The sequence below is a fragment of the Protopterus annectens genome, chromosome 2.part2, assembly GCF_019279795.1.
Source record: "Protopterus annectens isolate FY-2018-M chromosome 2.part2, PAN1.0, whole genome shotgun sequence".
Lineage (NCBI taxonomy): Eukaryota > Metazoa > Chordata > Ceratodontiformes > Protopteridae > Protopterus > Protopterus annectens.
In genome coordinates this window covers 537,873,429-537,885,008 of record NC_056730.1, presented here as the reverse complement: position 1 = coordinate 537,885,008, position 11,580 = coordinate 537,873,429, and positions in this window count along the sequence as shown.

Here is an 11,580-nt window from a genome sequence, read left to right as displayed (position 1 = left end):
GATATAGATATATATCTCCATATACAGATACAGATATGGATATTAATATGGATATATATATTTTGGTTCTTGTCAGTTGTTCGATTATCAATTTTGTTAGCAGTGTGTTGGCAGTATTTTAAGTGTAAAAGCTGATCAAATATACCTTTTATCAAGTGCTTGTGATGTTAAAAGTGGGATGTTTGAATGTTTAGTTTTAAAGTAAGTGGTATAGAAGTAGGTGTGTGAATGGTTTGGCAGGTTAAGATTAGAGCAAGGGCTAGTTAAAGGAATAGTTTTAGCTGTGTGTGTGCATGGTGGTGGGGGGTTCTGCTAGTGTTTGTGGTTTAGGGTTAGAAAAGAGCTAGGTAAGAGAAGAGTTTTAGTGCCAAATGTTTGATGGTGCTTGTGTATGTCCAAGGACATTGTAAAGTACTACTGTTAGGGAAAGTTTTTTTTTATAACGCAATGGTTTGATTAGGGTTAGGGGCAGGGGGGGTTTGGATTAGGATTAGCATTAGACATGATGAAGGTGATGGTGGTGCAGATGAAGGTGATGATGGTTCAGTGGGGTGCAGCAACCTCATTTTTGTTCAAGACATTAAGGAGTAAACAATTGAAAATGATTAAAATAAAGGATGTAAAAAAGAACATTGACTATAAATAGCAAGAACTAAAGAAGGTGGTAACAGAGTACATCAAAGCTTTATGTTGCATGAAAGATGAAAGTGTGTTAAGAAATCTGTGTATATCAGATGTATAACTCTGTGGACAATGCCAAAATAATGGGGGCAAAAGCCCACAATCAAGGACAGATTTTAAATGTTCATATAAAGTTAGACATTTGATAAAATAAGAAAATTAGCATTAATATGGATTTTCTGAAGGATATGAAGTATGAAACTTAAATGTCTGTTATTATTTAATGACTTCGTGGGAGGCCGCTGTGGTGCAGCGGTTAGCATTGTCACTTCACAACAAGAGGTTCTCCAGTTTGATCCTCGGCTGGGGTGCCTTCTGTGTGGAGTCTGCATGTCCTCCCTGTGGTAGTGTGGGTTTCCTCCGTGTGCTCCGGTTTCCTCCCACATCCCAAAGACTTGTAGTAGGTGGATTGGACCCTCTAAATTGGCCCTAGGTGTGAGTGTGTGCATGTGTGTGCCTTCTGTGGAAGGTTGGGCTGGCAACTTGACACCATAAAACTCCACTGCCAGTCATGAGCAGACAGATGATTTGCTGTGGCGACCCCTAACCGGGAAAAGCCAGTAGAAGAAGAAGAAGATTATTTAATGACTTCAGTCCTCAATGATTTGACAGAAAAAGCACAGATTTTATGACAAAAAGACAAGTTACACAAGACAAGAATCTGAACATTCTGCAAAATTCTGGACAGTTGAGAGGTATGCTCAGGTAAAATGTGGGATATGACAGAAAAGAAAATTACATTAGAAGGGTTGAATAGAATTTGAAGTACATTGGATGAAAATTGGGTCCTAGAAAAAAATGGGCTAGAGTATGTTTTTATGAAAGGATAGCTAATAAGTGGAAGAAGGTCTTTATTAAAGTATTCATATGAATAGTTAGATAAAAGAATTAGAGATGCAAATCTACTGTAGATAGTGCTGACACTTGTGTGGAAAAAAGGAGAAAATAATGCTAAAAAGCGGTTACTTATGAAGAAGCCAGCAATACACATAGCCATTATGTTTATGTTATGTGTTGAAGATGATTACTCAGGATCTGTTGATGCTAGATATAGCAAAATGTAAATACCTGAGAATGTGAGTAACACAGACTCACTAAAAAAGAAATATGTGACAAATGGATAATATTTCTACAGACGTTATAAGTAATGGAAAATTGTATTTATTATTATTATTATTACTAGTAGCAGTAATAGTATGTATGGGAAGGAATCAATATAATAGAAAAAAGGTGTATTTACAGAAGATGGTTGAGAGTATGCAGGGATGGTCAGATTTTGTTTGGAGTCTTTGTTTGGATTAGTTGCTGATAAAAATGGAAATGAAATAAAGAGAGGAAAGAGTATCCTGGGCATTCATTAAAGGGCCTAGCATGAGCCATATGGCTTACACTAGGGAGGCTCTGCTCCCACATGGCAGTGTTTTGTGATTCTGGAACATGTCAGCCATGATGAGGTAAGACCTCATTGCTGACTAATATGCATCTCTTTGAATCTCAGTTATTGCTGCAACGTGCATATCTTTACACTGTGACTTGTGTAGGCATTGGCTTCTCTGCAGTCACTCTCACACAAGTACACAAAACATAAACAGAGACACACACACCATAGTCTCCATACCTGTCTCTAACCGGTCTGCACTCCTGTGTTTACACCCACCACTCCAATCCCTGTTCCAAAGTCGGTATCATTATGGCACTTAACTGGTGAGTAATCCTTGGTGGCTAGTGCCCCCCCCACCACCTTCCGACCCTCATACTGCTGCCATTGCCATTAAGGCACTGAATGTATCCTTGGTGTCAAGTGTCCCCCTACCCCCACTCCTCCTATCCTTGTACTGATATCCATGCTGGAAAGGTATCCCTGGTGTTTAGTGTTTCCACCACTCTGATCCCTTTACTGATGTCCATGCCATTAAGGCACTGAAGTTTAATATAACCCTGGTAACTAATGTTTCCCCTACCCCAATCCCCGTACTGATGTCTGTGCCATTAAGGCACTGAAGTTAAATGCATCCCTTGTGTCTATTAGCTCCCATCCCCCAATCCCCATGTCATGGTCATGGTACATAGCTGAACACAGCCTTCTGGCCATGTTTACTGCCCCAACCTGGTGGTGCTAGTGGTGCTGATCTATACAGCCAAGTGGTTTCTTGAACTGTAGGCAGTTCTAGGAGAGACAGCACATGTCTACTTAGCATGTTCCTCTCTCCTGGATTGCCTCATTTGCACTTAGCATGGAGGTGTATATGTCATCTTACATTCATAAATCCCTCCTTTAAGCCCTTTTATGTACCAAATATAACTGTATTATAAAAGAGGCAAACTATGTGTTGAAAAAGTGTAATAAGCTTAAAAAACTCTGGGAAACAATTGTGAAAATATATTAAAAATAATGTTTTAAGGATATAACAATGGAAATAATACTGTGTGGATATTATGGGAATATTTTATTAGAAAACACTGAGCTGGATTGGATTTGTTTGACATGTTTAGGAAATGTATGGAACCACAAAAGTGCAAAAAATTGTTATAAAATAATCAATGGGACTTGCAAGAGATTTTGAAAAAAAAAACATAAAGTTTTGGTTATGTAGGCGAGAGTGAAGGGATATCAAAAGTGGTTAATGTGTGTATGTGTGTGCGTGTACATCTTATGTGTATAAAAATATAAAAATATTTAAATTTTCTTTTAAATAAAGAACTCTTCCTGTTTTCAGTATTTGTCAATGGATTTTTACATACATTTGAGCTGCTCTGAACTGAGGCATGTGGGACATTTGTCTAACATCCCATATGAAGGATGGCATCTTCTGGGGTACAGCAGGGAATGAGTGTGTGTGTGTGTGTGTGTGTGTGTGTGTGTGTGTGTGTGTGTGTGTGTGTGTGTGTGTGTGTGTGTGTGTGATAGCTGATTCATTAGTCTGCAACACAAAGAATGGCAGAAGAGTTAGCATTTTGCTACCAAACTAAAGTTAGTTCCTGTAGTGATTTTCAATAGTTTTTTGCTCAAGCTGTGTTGTAGCTATGCAGTTCTGAGCAATATATTAGCAAAGGAAGATTAATCTGCCATTCTCCATTGCCATAAAGACAACTGTCGGTATGCCATTCTACTCCATAATTTGTGAGGGAGGGACCAGCCTGTACACATTTGTCCACACTGCCATAAACTGTAGGTTATCATTGGGAGGCCATTTGCATTTCATGCTTATAAAAGTGTGGCTACACAATGAGGTAAGATGATGTACATGGACTTGACCACTGAGAAACTGTATTTGTAATGCACACTGGACTTTAGTACATGCATTTACTGCATATCAGCACTACACCTTTGGACACTATAGTTATGAATTGCACTCAGCATCACAGAGTCCTGACGTGGTACTGGCAGTTAATACATATTGTATACAGTTTGCGTTTTAGGTTAAATGTTATTCTGTTGTGTAACAAAAATGTTTAATGTCAAATATTCACTCTAATGATATTGTCACCTAATGTTGATTATTATGGTTTATACCTTAAAAACAAATGAAAAATAAAAATTATGGAAAAAAAGAAGTGCTAGTCCTAGCTCTGTGGTATATAGGAACAAAGCTCTAAATACACCCCTGATGACCTGAGTCCGATTGGTGAATCAGGCATTGGCAAAATAAAGGAAGCAAAAAAGGAAGTGAATAGTCATTGCAAGTTTGACCATCCTAGGAGATGGAGGTGACTTTGGCTTGCCACTTGAGTGACACCTAAAGACAACACTGGGTGTTGAACCTGTGGAGCATGGGTCTGTCGAGTACTTGATAGCCCAGTGCAAGCACACTGGCTGGAAAAGTCAGCATGCAGAGCCATGATTCCTGCAGCAAGCAGCACTGAGGGGAACTCAAGAGAGCAATTCCAGGGAGAAAGGAGCTACAAAATGGAGGGCAGGCCATTTGGTTTGCCTGAAAGTTATCCTGCTCTCCATCGCCCCAATATCTTTGAAACCTGAGGGTGACATATAGAAAACCTATGCCCTACCTGTGGCTAAACTTTCCATAATGCCTGTGGTTAGATACTTTGAAAATTTGTCTTAAACCTTTGGGCCAAAAGCAGTCTCTTGTAAACATTTGGCTTTGTTAGACAGGAAACATTTTTTACTGAACATGTCATGACTTTTGACAGTGTCATGACAACAAGTAGAGCGTATGGCTTTAGATGCAGTTATTCTTTCTGGAGCATTCTACAATTTCTGCATAAATACACTGCACACACGCATTCACGTGCACACACACACACACACACACACACACACACACACACACACACACACACTCACACACACTCACACACACACACACACACACACACACACACACACACACACACACACACACACACACAACAAAAACATTCCATTTAGCATGAGTGCACACACACATATAGTCTAAAAAATTTACATTTTCTTTCACTTTGCAAAATGGAAAAATATAGTTTTCCTCTATAACCAAGAGAATTGCTTTGACTAAGACCGATTCAGTGAAGTGAGGTTTAAGTGAATCTTGCACTGATAATCACATAGATACCATCATGTGAGTTCAGTAACACCGCAAGGATGAAACTGTGCCTGCAATGCTTTCTGTCTCTGACAAACAACAAACACTTTACTATTTCTTCCATCTTTTTCAAGCAGTTAATTTGGTCTGCTGGTAACATTTTTCCATTCATGCAGAATGTCTTTACGAAATGTGAGTTGCCAGACTTATATCATGTAACGTGGGATATGTATTTTTGAAGGGAAGCATTTTGCTCAACTTAAGACTTACATTCAAATAAAAAATATATAAGAATATCCATTATAGTTTTTAATTTACACATTTATGATGTCCATTGTAGTTTTTTAATTTACATATTTATGATGTACCTCAGACCAAATGATGATTTCTGTTAATGCCAGAGCAGTAGCACAAATGCTTGGTGTAAAAACCTGAAAAGTCTGCCACAAATCTGAAATGTCTGGCTATACCCCTAATAAACATCTTTATTCTAGTATCGGCTACTTCTATCAGTGCATAACTTTCTTCTCTTCTCTTCCCCCCCTTATTATGTTCTCCTTTCCTTTTTCTTACTCCATCTTAGCAACTATCTCCTTGGTTTCCCACATCCCTGAGAATCAAAAACCGAAATACCCCCATATATGCTAGTGCTGCAGATATGTTGTTCCACAGCTTATAAGGAAGCTTGTTTGTGAGTATGTTTTCCATCACTTTGACAATCATGTGGCTTCTGCAAATGTTCTCAAAACCTGTATATAATACCTGGCTGATTTTCTTTCAGACTAGGCTTTTCCACATTAAGCAGATGCCAGACATGTTGTCAAAATTAAAACAGTTATGTTGTATACAATTTCATTTAATTTCAGTGGCTTCATTGAATCAACATTACATTTTCCAGTCAGATTTTCATTCTTAAAAATCAGAGCAAAATTCTGGGTTTTGGGGAACTGAATGAGCCATTCATTTTTTAGTACCAGAAAAGTAATATTCACATCCTTCATTTTCTTTGCTGCCATCCTTTCTCCAAATATATCATAGGCCATATTAATAACTGTTACCTGGGATGTCACTATAATATACTTCACAGTGGATGGAAGTTTTCTTTTTGAGTATTCTCTTATAGGATTTCCTCTCGTGGTATCCCATCTAGTGGCTAGATTTTATACTGCACCTATATCTTTCTAACCTGGGGATAGCGAAATTAGTGAAATATTTATTGGTAGTCAACAGTTAGTGGGCACACTTTTCCACACATTTTGTCCTACAGTCATTGCATGTTTACCATATGCCTTTCTAAATCTTACTAATTACTAGATAGTTAGTGTTTCTTATTACTAAAAGCATCCTAAATGAACAATCAGTTATGAAGAAGATGAACCCAGATATTTTTAATCCTGTAGTTTTAAGGTTTGTTCCCTGTTTAACATGAAATACACTGACAAAACCATATTTGGCATATGAGCAGATATAACAGAATCCATTTCCCTCTCTTACCTGCTGCACAAACTACACAGTGATGTGCTTTGCGCGTACATTTGGAGGGAGAGAGAGACATTAAAATTGATCTAAACCATTTCAAAATATTTTTTTCTTTTATATATCTATTGCAGTTCAACAATCAGGCTGATGTTTTTCTAGGCAAGACTCATTTACAAAATCGACTCATGGAAAACAATTCAAAAATAGATCAACTAAAAATCTTATGAGAGCACATTAATGAAAAGAAGAACAAAAGACAAATGAAAAAATGGAATCTACAGGAATCCAATTCATTTACTGTAGGCTAAAGAAGAGCCAGAATCTAAATTATATGTGCAGTGTGTATGTAGCAGTTATTGCATGCATGGTACATGTAAGTGGGAATACCAGTTAAGCTGTGAACAACATGAGTAAAAGGCAAGCAATAACAACATGCTCTGATCTCAGTATACTGGCTGATGTTTTCCGTGAATGAATATTGGGACGGATCAGTAAGAAATGCCCATGAGGTTAACTCATGATGGTTTGGAGCCACGCACATTGGAATAATGAAAGAAATGTGATGTAAATGTTGGGAAGGACTTTGTAGGGCTGAAGCTGAAGAGAAACTTTGTGCTCACCAAAATGGCAGATTAAATGGGTCTGCCAGCTATCCACTTAGAAATGATAAAATGACTGCAAGCAATAAAAAGTCAGAAACATTTATATAATGAAATGACATATAGAGAGTAATTTGAAAATACAAATAACCAATTTTATTTATTTCTGTAGTAATTTATTGATTTACTTTATACATTTATTAATTTATTAGTTTGTTAATTAGATTGCTTGACTGGTCAAACAACACTTTCAGTCAAGGATTGGCTCATAAGGATGTTTTCATATCAAAATAAAGTTAAACATGGAACTGATATAACAATCAAGAATTTGCATTACAGTTTAACATTGCAATGATTAAATAAGTAAAACAAAACCATTATAATGTTCATTGGATCACTAGGGAAATTATATCAGTTTGAAATTTTACTTTCAACATTAATATAAATTAGCTTTAAAATGTACATATTTACAGATGTACTATGTTTGCATGCATTAAATATTGCTAGCGTAGGGTAATCCTGCATTTTTACCACTATTTATCATGGGCCAGATTCCATAAAGCTTGCGGAACCCGGTATATTACACAGATATCAGCATAAAGCTTGCAGATAACATTGTAATATGTAAATGCATGACAAGAAACTCAGAATAGCTCAGCACACTATAGAGTATCATGGTATAAACATTGCACTATATAAATGCGTAAGTAGTAAGAAATGATTATCCAATCACATTGTACAGTAACAAAGTGAAGGAAAGATGATCACAATTCAAGCATCCTGATAGTTATACAGAAATATATATATATATGTGTGTGTGTGTGTGTGTGTGTGTGTGTGTGTGTGTGTGTGTGTGCGTGTGCGTGTGTGTGTGTGTGTGTGTGTGTGTGCGTGTGTGTGTGTGTGTGTGTGTGTGTGTGTGTGTGTGTGTGTGTGTGTGTGTGTGTGTGTGTGTGTGTGTGTGTAAAACAGAATCTGTACAGTAATGTTAAGGACAACTACGGAATGTAACAGACTCCATTATGATAACCAAAAAACAAAAAAAGACTAAAAATGCCAACTTTCATAACGTAAGCCACATGTCATTTATAATTTTCAGGAATAGACACAGAAACATCTCAGACAACTATAGATATTTCCGTACTTCATCCACCAAGATAAAATATGTGCCTCAAAGCTGCAGTGCCATTTATAGGTTCATAGATTCATAGGTAGATACTAGGCTATCTGCCCTAGGGCATTTATAAGCCTAGCCAGAGTGTATTTGGCTTCCGCCTCCCTATTAGATTAGCCTACTGTGCCTCTGTAAAGTAGGTCACAGAAGGTACCCTATTAAGATTAGTTTACTGTGCCTCTGTCTAGCAGGGACACAGAAGAGGTCCCAGGGGTGAATTTGCGATTTCCCATCCATGCGTCCAGATTTCGCTTGAAGAGAGTCAGTGAGGCTCTATGTCTAACATAAATTGGGATTCTATTCGAGAGTGAGGGGAGCCTCTGGGAAATGAATCTGTCCCTCCAGCATGTCCTATTTATTTTTGTGCTGAGGTTTAGGTCCCTGGAGTGTGTAGCTCTAAGGGACTTGGATTTTTTGAGGTGGAGCATGTCCATTAATTCTGGGTTTGACATGGCTTTGTATGTCAGGCATAGATCGTCTCTGAGTAGGCGGTAAGCAACTGAGTAGAGCTGGAGTTTCTTTAGTCGAGCTGCATAGGACATCTGTTTGTAGCCCATGATCCTCTTGGTGAGGTGCTTTTAGGGTCTCTCCAGTTGCTGCAGGTGTCGAGTAAGGTACATCCCAAAAGGGGCATTGTATTCAATTATGGGCCTGATGAGTAACGAGTAGAAGGGCACAATGACCTCTCTTGATCTAGATGCAAACCCTTTTGTGATAAGGTGGGCTATATAAAAGGTCTTTCTAACCACTTTGGCAACGTGATTATCAAAGGAGAGATTACTATCTACGTTGGTCCCAAATCTCTAATTACTTCTTCCGTACTTAATGGATTACCACGTATGTGGTAATTTGTGGGCACCTTGTTTTTCCCAAAGTGGCTCTGGTACCAAGCATCCATCTCTGTGAGACCCTTTTGGAGGATGCTTATGTCAGCTGGAGATTCGATTATGGCCCCCAGTTTGCAGTCATCTGTGAACTTTGTCAGCCATAATCCCCCCGTGTTAGCCTGAACCTCAGAGAAGTATATACCAAACAAGAGAGGTCAGAGAACTGAGCCCTATGGGACGCCACTTGTAACTGGTTTGGATACGGACATGGCACCTGCGATTCTGACCATGTGGGTTCTATCTCTGAGCCAGTTTGCAACCCATCTTGTGATATAGGGGTTGATATTTAAGCTGGTAAGCTTATTTATGATGCCCAAGTGGGGTATTGTGTCGAAGGCTTTTACGAGGTCCAGGTAGGCTGTGTGGACTACCTTGCCCTCATCTATGGCTTTGGTAACTGTTTCAAAGAAATCAACTAGGTTTAAGAGGCAAGATCTGCCCTTAACAAAGCCGAATTGGGTAAGGTTTAGTGTTTGGAGGCTCCCAATGTCTTTGTTTATGAGTTCCATGATAATACGCACCATAGCTTTACAGACCAGACTAGTCAGGCTTATGGGGCGATAGTTTCCGGGGTCCGCTGTGGCACCATCTTTGTGGAGTGGGACCACTGTAGCTGTACGCCATTCTTTGGGTACATATCCTGTACTAAGGCTAAGTTTGAACAGTGACTTAATGTGAGGGTTCAGTTCTTCTTGGAGCTTGTGTAAGACACAGCCTGGGACACCGTCCAGTCCCATAGATGCTGTGTTTTTTGCTTTGGAGAGGGCAGCTTTCACCTGTGCATCTGTGATGTCAGGGAGGTTACATTCAGTTGGGATAGGTATTTGCTCCTTTGGGGGGGAAGGGGGGGAGAAGTTTGTACTGAATCTGTCTGCCAGGATGTTGGCTATGTCTGTAGGTTTGGTATATTTTGTACCGTTATGCAACAATTCAGAACATATCTGGGAGTTTCCGCCCATGTTCCTGACATAACTAAAGAAGGCCTTGTGATTATCTTTAGTGTCTAGGGCAATTTTTCTTTCAAAGCTGGCCTTTGATGATTTTATGAGGGATCGAAGTTTCTTGCTAATACTGATCAGAGATGCCTTCCCTTTTTCATGTAGTAGCTTCCTCCTTCTGTTGTATAGCTTATTTATGGCCGGGGTCCACCAGACCGGTCTCTTGTTTTTGGAGGAGTGAGTCTTGGTTTTATTTGGGATAGCATGATCCATGCATTCCTGCAGGTGCTCATAGAATGCATTTGTAAAGGATTCGGCGGATTGGGCTGTATTATCCTCTGGCCCAGGGGCTTTGAAGGATTTCACCTCAGTCTTGAGAAGTGCAAAGTTGGCTTTTGAGAAATTCTTTACAATGATTTCCTTGGCTGGGGGTGGGGACGGGATATGGATGTCCATGGAAATTTGTTTATGGTCTGATCTTACCAATGAGGGGTTTACCTCTGGTGTGGAACATAGAGTCCCCATGTTGGTGATGACCAGGTCCAATATGTTATTCCCTCTTGTGGGAGTGGTGACCAGTTGTTCCATTGCGTTAGAGTTTATAAATTCAAGGAACCGTTGGGTGAGGGTGTTTGGGCTTGAGTAGTTTTCCCAGTCAATGCTTGGGTAGTTGAAGTCACCCAATAACATAGTGTTTGGAGAAACCTTCATATTCTTCAGTGTTCTCAGGAATGCCAAGTGGGGTTCCTGTAATAGGGCGGGTGTTCTGTAGCAGGCTACAAACTGAAAGGCAGTTTTGCCCACTGTTAGTTGCACATGGATGGTTTCCGATGCTTCGTGCAGTGCCACTAACCTGGAGGTGTAGGTATCTTTGATGAATATAGATATTTCCCCTCCTTTTGTGCTTCTGTCTGAGTTTTGGGGCCGAAACGCATGGTATGAGTTATAACCTGGTAGTGCTGGGGTGCTCTCAGGAGCCTTGAACCAGGTTTCTGTTACTGCATAGACGTCAATTTTCTCCATACTGAGGAGAGCCTTGAGTGCGTGCATCTTGAGGTTTAGACTTCTGGCATTGAGTAGCATTACCTTAAGTTTTTTTATCCTTGGGTTGTCTATGGAGGTGGGTTTGTCCTTTGAGCCTTGCCTAAAAAGGCACTATGGGGTGGCAAGAGCCTTGGCCAGTATATGAAAGCCTAAGGGTGACAGGTGCAAGCCGTCCCTAGCGAAGCAACGTGGCTTGTCGAGCATGTCATCCCAGGCTGACAGACACTGGATCCCCTTTGAATGACACCAATACTT